Source organism: Dendronephthya gigantea, unplaced genomic scaffold (assembly GCF_004324835.1).
Source record: "Dendronephthya gigantea isolate DGI-Jeju-01 unplaced genomic scaffold, DenGig_1.0 000164F, whole genome shotgun sequence".
Lineage (NCBI taxonomy): Eukaryota > Metazoa > Cnidaria > Anthozoa > Malacalcyonacea > Nephtheidae > Dendronephthya > Dendronephthya gigantea.
The window spans coordinates 100,595-110,854 of NW_021163174.1; the positions used below are offsets into that span (position 1 = coordinate 100,595).

The 10,260-nt window shown below is 33.0% G+C and overlaps 1 pseudogene; it reads left to right on the forward strand.

Annotated features, from left to right (window-relative positions):
* Positions 1–4,994: 4,994 nt before the first annotated feature.
* On the forward strand, positions 4,995–7,852 carry LOC114537785 (annotated as a pseudogene).
* Positions 7,853–10,260: the final 2,408 nt, after the last annotated feature.

Consider the following 10,260-nt stretch of genomic DNA (forward strand, 5'->3'; position numbering starts at 1 on the left):
GTTGCTATGGCAACTATCATTTATTATGATTAATATGCTAATTATGATAAAAATCATCATAATGATCATCTTAGTTGCCATAGCAACCATCATTTATTATGATTAATATGCTAATTATGATCAAAATCATCATAATGAGTATCATAGTTGCCATAGCAACCATCTTTTATTATGATCAATATGCTAATTATGATCAAAATCATCATAATGATTATCATGGTTGCCATAGCAACCATAATTTATTATTATTAATATGCTAACTATGACCAAAATCATCATAATGAGCATCATGGTAGCTATGGCAACCATCATTTATTATGATTAATATGCTAATTATCATTAAAATCATCATAATGAGCATCATAGTTGCCATTACAATTATCATTTATTATAATTAATATGCTAATTATAATAAAAATCATCATAATGAGCGTCATGATATCCATTGCAACCATAATTTATTATGATTATTATGGTAATTATGATGAAAATCATCATAATGATCATCTTAGTTGCCATGGCAACCATCATTTATTATGATTAATATGCTAATTATGATCAAAATCATCATAATGAGTATCATAGTTGCCATCGCAACCATCTTTTATTATGATCAATATGCTAATTATGATCAAAATCATCATAATGATTATCATGGTTGCCATAGCAACCATAATTTATTATTAATAATATGCTAACTATGACAAAAATCATCATAATGAGCATCATGGTAGCTATGGCAACCATCATTTATTATGATTAATATGCTAATTATCATCAAAATCTTCATAATGAGCATCATAGTTGCTATAGCAACTATCATTTATTATGAATAATATGCTAATTATGATCAAAATCATCATAATGAGCATCATGATTGCCATTGCAACCATAATTTATTATGATTATTATGGTAATTATGATGAAAATCATCATAATGATCATCTTAGTTGCCATGGCAACCATCATTTATTATGATTCATATGCTAATTATGATCAAAATCATCATAATGATCATCATGGGAGCTATGGCAAACATCATTTATTATGGTTAATATGCTAATTATGATCAAGATCATCATCATGATCATCATAGTTGCCATGGCAACCATCATTTATTATGATTAATATGCTAATTATGATCAAAATCATCATAATGATCATCATAGTTGCCAGGGCAATTATCATTTATTATGATTAATATGCTAATTATGATCAAAATCATCATAATGAGCATCATGGTTGCCATTGCAACCATATTTTTTTATGATTAATATGCTAATTATGATGAAAATCATCATAATGATCATCTTAGTTGCCATAGCAACCATCATTTATTATGATTCATATGCTAATTATGATCAAAATCGTCATAATGATCATCATGGTAGCTATGGCAAACATCATTTATTATGGTTAATATGCTAATTACGATCAAAATCATCATAATGATCATCATAGTTGCCATAGCAAACATAATTTATTATGATAATATGCTAAATATTATCAAAATCACCATAATGAGCGTCATGGTGCCAAGCAACATCATTATTATGATAAATATGCTAATTATCATCAATCTCATCATAGAGCCTAGTTGCCATAAACAATCATTTATTATGATTAATATGCTAATTATGATCAAATCATCATAATGGCATCATGGTTGCCATGCAACATAATTCATTATGATTAATATGCTAATTATGATAAAATATCATAATGATCAGCATAGTTGCCATAGCAACCATCATTTATTATGATTCATATGCTAATTATGATCAAAATCATCATAATGATCATCATGGTAGCTATATCAAACATCATTTATTATGATTAATATGCTAATTATGATCAAGATCATCATCATGATCAGCATAGTTGCCATGGCAACCATCATTCAACCATCATTTATTATGATTAATATGCTAAATATTATCAAAATCACCATAATGAGCGTCATGGTTGCCAAGGCAACCATCATTTATTTTGATTAATATGCTAATTATCATCAAAATCATCATAATGAGCATCATAGTTGCCATAGCAACTATCATTTATTATGATTAATATGCTAATTATGATCAAAATCATCATAATGAGCATCATGGTTGCCATTGCAACCATAATTTATTATGATTAATATGCTAATTATGATCAAAATAATCATAATGATCATCATAGTTGCCATGGCAACCATCATTTATTATGATTAATATGCTAATTATGATCAAAATCATTATAATGAGCGTCATGGCTGCCATGGCAACCATCATTTACTATGATTAACAGCTAAATATGATCAAAATCATCATATGATCATCTTAGTTGCCATGGTAACCATAATTTATTATGATTCATATGCTAATTATGATCAAAATCATCACAATGATCATCATGGTAGCTATGGCAAACATCATTTATTATGGTTAATATGCTAATTAAGATAAAGATCATCAAAATGATCATTATAGTTGCCATGGCAACCACATTTACTATGATCAATAGGCTAATTATTATCAAAATCATCATATTGATCATCATAGTAGTCATGGCAACCATCATTGATTATGATAAATATGCTAATTATGATCAAAATCATCCTAATGATCATCATGGTAGCTTTTGCAAACATCATTTATTATGATTAATATGCTAATTATGATCAAGATCATCATCATGATCATCATAGTTGCCATAGCAACAATCATTTATTAAGATTAATATGCTAATTATGATCAAAATCATCATAATGAGCGTCATGGTTGCAATAGCAACCATCATTTATTATGATAATACGCTAATTATGATCAAAATCATCATAATGAGCATCATGGTTGCCATTGGAAACATCATTTATTATGATTAATATGCTAATTATTATCAAAATCATCATAATGAGCATCATGGTTGCCATTGCAACTATAATTTATTTTGATTAATATTCTAATTATGATCAAAATCATCATAATGAGCATCATGGTTGCCATAATAACCATCATTTATTATTATTAATATGCTAATTATCATCAAAATCATCATAATGAACAACATAGTTGCCATGGCAACTATCATTTATAATGATTAATATGCTAATTATGATAAAAATCATCATAATGAGCGTCGTAGTTGCCATGGCAACCATCATTTATTATGATTAATATACTAATTATAATCAAAATTATCGTAATGAGCATCATAGTTACCATGGCAACCATCTTTTGTTATGATCAATATGCTAATTATGATCAAAATCATCATAATGAGCATCATGGTTGCCATTGCCACCATAATTTATTATGATTAATATGCTATATATGATCAAAATAATCATAATGATCAGCATAGTTGCCATGGCAACCATCATTTATTATGATTCATATGCTAAATATGATCAAAATCATCATAATGATCATCTTAGTAGCCATGGCAACCATCATTTATTATGATTCATATGCTAATTATGATCAAAATCATCATAATGATCATCATGGTAGCTATGGCTAACATCATTTATTATTGTTAATATGCTAATTATGATCAAGATCATCATCATGATCATCATAGTTGCTATGGCAACCATCATTTATTATGATTAATATGCTAATTATGATCAAAACATGCTTGGCATTTTTGCACGCTAAATTGAACAATTAGAATGTGCCGGGTTTTATTGGAGGCGCGCGACATTTTCTGAGGAGTGGTAATGAATTTTTTGAGCGGAGAATTCCTTATATTCGGCTATGTTTTTCCGGAGCGCTTTTTCCGTGAGGTGTTTAGGGGTATACTAGTGTTATAGAGGGTAACAAGAGGTTTATTTTGATAATAATATTGCTATGGTAACGGCAAATGTTTTGCTTCAAGCGAGCTTCTTGTTAGAGGCATTTGGCGCAAATGGCGTCGGGCGGAAATTAAATTTCAAACAACCGCATATTCGGCTTGTATAGCATTCTTTCTGTGAGGTTACTTTTGTACATTTTTGGTATATTTCAAAAGCTAAGGAACCAATCTCAAATCGTATGTTTTTTTTTCTGACAAAAATGAGCTAAGAAACTCAGAATCATGATTTTTAGAAAGGCATCTCAATACCGCAGATTCAATGTTGGGGAATATATGCGCAACAAAAGACTTGCATGGCAAGCTGTGGAGACGAAACAAAAAAAAGCAAAATGCGTATCCCAGAAGCTTAAACGTTTGGATGATAAGGTAAGAAACGTTTATTTATTTGTATTTATATATTTAACTTGTATATTTCGTGTTTGACTTGCTATTTTTCGTGTATATTATATGGACTTGCGGCTAACCTGATCCACTTAAATTTCCATACCGATAACCGATTTGCTATATTTCTGAGCCAATTTGCATTTTTAACTAAAGCATATTGTATGTTAATGCCTTTGATAAATTTTGTTATATGAATATATGAATATGTTTTCCCTAGTTTGTTAAAAGCTTGTTGAAAACTTGACATTTAACTCCACATTGTAAGATGAACTCTCAAAAACCTAAATTTATGATCTTTAACCCACTGAGCTTCAATGCTACTATTAAATATATGTTTTTTATAACTTAATTAACCCAGATGATTTTATTTGTCAGTTGGGAAGCCCAGCAGTGTAATGGTTCACTAAAAATTTGTCAATATTTAACTCATTAGGCTTTAATGCAGTAAATGCACCCACAGTGTATACCCTGCTATCTAATGCCAGAATGATTGTACTTGTTCCACTGAGAAAGCTCTTTTTCAGCTTAGTGGTTAACTAAAAAATCTTACTTGTGCAACATGTAGTGCAACCATTCGTACTAAACAAATCCCAGATGATTATATTTCTCAGTAACCTTACTCTGTATCTACATAGGAGTTAATTTATAATTAACAGAATCCAACATTTCTGAAAGATTAGACAAATTTGGATTTTAAAAAGGATTTGGGGCAACTTTTTAGTATATGAATATCTGGGCATTTCTTTGTCAACACCAAATCTACATAACAATATCTCACAAATATATCAATATGTTTAATAGCTTGTGATTGTAAAATCAAAATATATAAGGATAGCTCAAATAGTGTTATAAATTAATGGTGTTTGACATGTGAATTATACATTGTGATAAAGCTTATAAAATTAAACAAAATTGATGTAGAATTTTCTTTAACAATCAAATTAATAATAGTCTATCATTGGGCGTGAGAGTGGCATTATATATACATATGTCCAGTAATTTGGCAGATGCTGTGGTTGTGTGTTCATAACTAGTTAGGAAATATATGAAATTGATGAATTCCTTAGATTTTGCCTTTGTTCCGTTTTATTTTTTATTATTAAAACTTACAGGCCTTGCATGGTACTGGCTATAAATTGGCACAGGCATGATTGAAACAACATTGTACATCTTTCAGAATTATGCTATGTTTTTTAGTTTAAAACATTTTACTAAACATTTATAACAAGTATCAGTTATGTTCAACTTTATATATGCAGGTAAATAGATTGGTGAATGAAATTGAAGACCTAGATAACATCAGGGCTGAATTAGTTGATGATAAGCAGGAAGAACAGGAAGGAAGCTTTAGTATAGGCGAGAAGGCAGTTACTAGACGTAAGAGCAAACCAACAGGGGAAGGTTGTGTGGAGTCTACAGGTAGAAAGCGGAGGAAAGAAACCATGGTAGCAGCATGTGCAATACACGGGGGTAGTGACGAAAACAGGAAGCCAGGAGTTATTGGAATGTTGGAGACATTAGATAGGAAATGTAAGGAGGAAGATATTGTTGAAGGAATGGAAAAGTGTAGCAAGATCAAGAATAAGGTTTTACCGAAGATATACAAAGAAGATTTAAAGAAGTATGAAAGATCAAATGACAATATGTTGCGGTCAATTGCAGTATATTATAGCAAGGGTATTATGGGTAAAGATAAGTATAGGAGAGTTTATAAGGCTAATTCATATAAGCAGGTAGTAGGTAGTAAGCGGGCTGCGCGTATTAAGGTTGCCAACTGTCCCACCCCTCGCCTTGTTCCCTATGACAGGTTAATGCGGTATATAAAATCCATTGATATTGGTGAGTTGTTTAGTGTTCGTGAAAATTTGTGCAATGGTATGGATGAATGTGAGAAAGTCAACGGATGTTACAGGGATATTGAAGATCTTCTTGTAAGACTAGCTAATTTTTATTTGAACAATGGTGAGTATCAAATTGTTAACTTCGGTGAGCCGAATACATTTCATATTGCTCTGGGTGGAGATGGTGCACCTTTTGGAAGAGATGATTCAGCATGTTCATGGTTGGTAAGTTTTCTTAACATTGGACAAGGCGTATTGAGTAGCAACGAAAATTTTCTTCTTTTTGGAGCTAATTGTTCAGAAAACTGTCTACCGGTAAAACGTTTCTTGGGTAAGCTTATGATTGATATTAAACGAATTGAAAGCAAGTCTTACTCTGTTCTAGCTAAAGAAGAAAGCGTTGAAGTCAAGTTTGTATTTTCAGAACTGCCAAACGATATGAAAATGCTTTGTTTTTTAGCTGGGGAGCTTACTAATAGTGCTACGTACTTTTCCACTTTTGCAGATGTAAATCAGGAGTCCATGTCGGTAAACGGAAAAGGAACCTTCGGGCGAAATAAAAACGATACCTGGAAACCGTGGAAATACTCGGAAAGGATCAAACAGGCGAAAAAAGTTTCTGACTTCAAAAAACAACTTGAAAGGAAGAATGTCAAAGCCGCCACCAAACGAACAAATGTGACGACTTTCATTGCTAAGCAGAAAAGCCGCCAAGAATTTGTTCCTTTGGTGGCTGAGCTAATGACAGAGCTCATGTCGAACCGCTTCATTTAAAAAATAACGCATGTGCCTTAGCTCATCGTTATCTTTTAAATCAAGCGATTGAAATGTCAAAACCTAACTTACCTTCATCTTTTTCTCAGGTTCTACCAGAAACACCATTTTACAAGTTTGTTAATGTTTTAAGATCAAAGTGTAACCTGAATAGGCTGGCGAAACGTATCATACGGTGGTACGACGAAAACGCAAAGCTTGATGGAATGACGTTCAACTATAGATTCACAGGTAAGGACTCTCGCATGTTTTTACACAACTTTATGTTTCTCATTGATGTGCTTGAAAATGGTGTTTCTGGAATAACCTCTAATATACTTCACGTTCATGCTTATCTCTGCCTTTGCTTGCGAAATGCAGTTGCTTTATTTAGTCGGGTAAATATTACTGATGAGCAGGTAAGAGAACTAAAGAAACATTGTGAAAATTTCCATCGTGGTTACTGGCTATATCTGAAAGTGAATCCAACTGTGTGGACTTTAGGTCTTGTTGTTCCTGTTCACACAAAAGAAATGAAGGAACGTTATGGGTTGGGGCTGGGTTTAAACTCAATGGAAGGACGAGAAGCAAAGCATATAGCTATCTCAAAGTACTGTGCAAATACTGCATATAGCCATAGGTGGCAACAGGTTTTCCATCACGAATACATTTCTTTAATTTGGTTGCGTAAACATGGTTATAATAATGTTAATAGTTCTCGTAGTAATAGCACCCTTTCTTATTTCCCCAAGCGAGTGCGCGATAGTGACACTAATTATTGTGATTGTGGTTTACAGAAAGTATTTTCAGATGAGTTGTGTAGGTTTTGTGGTAACGAACTAAGGAACAAGATAAAGGAAAGCTTGGAGAAATGTAAGTCGTTTTTTTAAATACTGTACTGCATGTATACAGTGGAATTCCGTCAATATGACCATTGGTAAGGCCCGGTTCCATTTCAACCATATCGCAGCGAAATGTATCGAATACTCAGAAACAAAGAAATACACGTTTTCAGGGTATTTATGTTAGCGAAGTGTGTTAACACGATTGAAAACTGTTTCCGAAAAATAAAACATGAAAAAGGGTTTAATAATGACCCTAAAGGCCTAATTTCGAATGGAAATTATACACATGTCAAATTCAACAGCATGTACTGTAATTTCATTAATTTTAATTAGACAATATGTGACATCAAAAGTCGTCGTGCACGCGTTTTCCAGATTTATAGTTTTTGTCACAAAAAAGGAACTGTCGTATAGTCGGGTTCCACTGTATAAGAAATAAAATATATAAGAGGTGATGAAGACGCTAGATTGGTGATTACTTTCATTAATTAAACTAGCGATGGTATCCGGTATAGTAGCGATAATTGCGATGGATTATTTAGCTGATCGCCGTGAACTTATAATTTCAATTAAAGAAATCTTAAAGCTCCGTTTACACTGTACGCGTGATATTTGTAGGGCACAGATAAAATTCCGGCCGTGCCACTTTTACAAGTACTTGGACTACCTAAATAGATCGTCCAAGCACGGATAAAAATGGTACGGGTACCTGATTTATCCGTGCCGTACCAAATATCGCGCGTAGTGTAAGATTTATCCGTGCCGTACCAAATATCGCGCGTAGTGTAAACAGGGCTATAATAATACCGCGCGACTATAGTTGAAGAGTGTCAGGGGTATTATATTCCCTAAGGGTACTCGAACAGCGTTCTGATTTGTTCTTTTGTTTTATTCTGTCGTTTGTTTCGTGATGTGTCGTTCATTGTTTCGTGTTTCCATAGTGTTGAATGTTGATGCGGTGCTACGCTGCTCGTTTGTGTTACGTTTGTGTCACGTGGTGTTGCGTTTTTCATCTTGTCTGTACGTAACGAAGTAACTGATTAATTTCATGTGGATATTATATCTTGTTGTTTAAAGCTGGGTTACATGCAGTCTGTAATGTAAAGAAAGGCTTTGTTTACATTTTGAATCACTATGTATCTTAAAACATCTTGTTCTGTCCGAATATTTACTAGTATTACCATTTCATTACATTACACTAACTTTTTTAAATGAAAGTTTGTGTTCGAAGAAATTTAAAACATGCGAAATTTGGGCTGCTTTCAACTGTCGCGTTTTGTGCACCTATATGTACACGCAGCAATTTAAATAATTTAAATGATACTTTCAAAAATTTGCGATTGAATAGTTGCATTGCGTTGGACTCTTTTGAAGATTTGTTATGTTTTTCTGGCATAAAATTAATTATATAAAAACTTTGAAGGTTTTAAATATTTATGTGCGTGTATGTACCTGTAAAAAACGAGATGGTGGAATCCGCCCTTAGGCTTAGGCAATTTCTGAATCATGGAGCCCCCAAATTTATGAGCAGAACCGCAATGTGCAGAATCCGGTCAATCCGCTGTAACCCCTCTTTAAACTGATTTATAACCTGTCATTGCCATTGGGAACGTTTCTAAATGTGAAGGTTTGTTGACCAAACATGCAAGCTAGCGGCATAAATGATTCATTTTCTACTTTGAAATAAGTTCGTTCAGGATAAAATTATAAACATAATGTTTGCACGATAAGCGAACTTTATTGCTTAAGAAAGACGTTCTGTGATAATACCCAGATGATTTTCAATTAAATCTGTGTTCACATGCATGCCATGCCCGGTTTGGCAACCTTTGTCGCGCGTAGTCTGTACGGCCTGCATACTCTGGACGCGATTCGCCATAATGCGACGCGAATTTTTTTATTTTCAGAAACAAATTAATTCAATTCTTAAAGGACCTTTTGCGATATATGGGCACCAGAGTAGTCAAAATGTACCTTCAATCGGTATTACCAAGAATATTATTGCGTTGTCAAAATTAGCGGTTTATAGTTATAAAAACTGAATTCGTAAAAATCGCGTCGCGTTGGCCGGATCTCATCCGGTTTGTGTAGGCCTTTAGCCCCACACAGACGATTAATTTTTTTGTCAACCTAGCTCCTTGTCGAGAGTAATTTGCTCGTGTGCACCTTGCAAAGAGCTGAAACTTCTAAGAGAAAACTGCTCGTTTGTGTGGGCCTTTAAAATTTAAGTCAGTATGATTAAGTACGACCAATGAACTTAATTCAAATCTGCCTCATGTTTCCACAGCTGAATGAGTTAACCTATCTTACTCTGCAGGAAGCAGTACATGGATTGCCACTGAATTGTACTTAGGCTATAGCCGGTATACATGTTTCAGACATACACGCTTATATTAATAGCGTAAATCACTAAATTTATACGTAATGCTTTTCAACATTTTATAGTCAAAAAAATTTTGATGAAAATGTGTTGTGACGCCGACTCGAATCATGCATGAAATCGAACAATCATTTAGCAGGATTTGCTCTTTTGTGTGAGTACATCAGCAGAATTGATATAAGTTTTAATGATTGAGAGAAATGTTTATCATGATTCA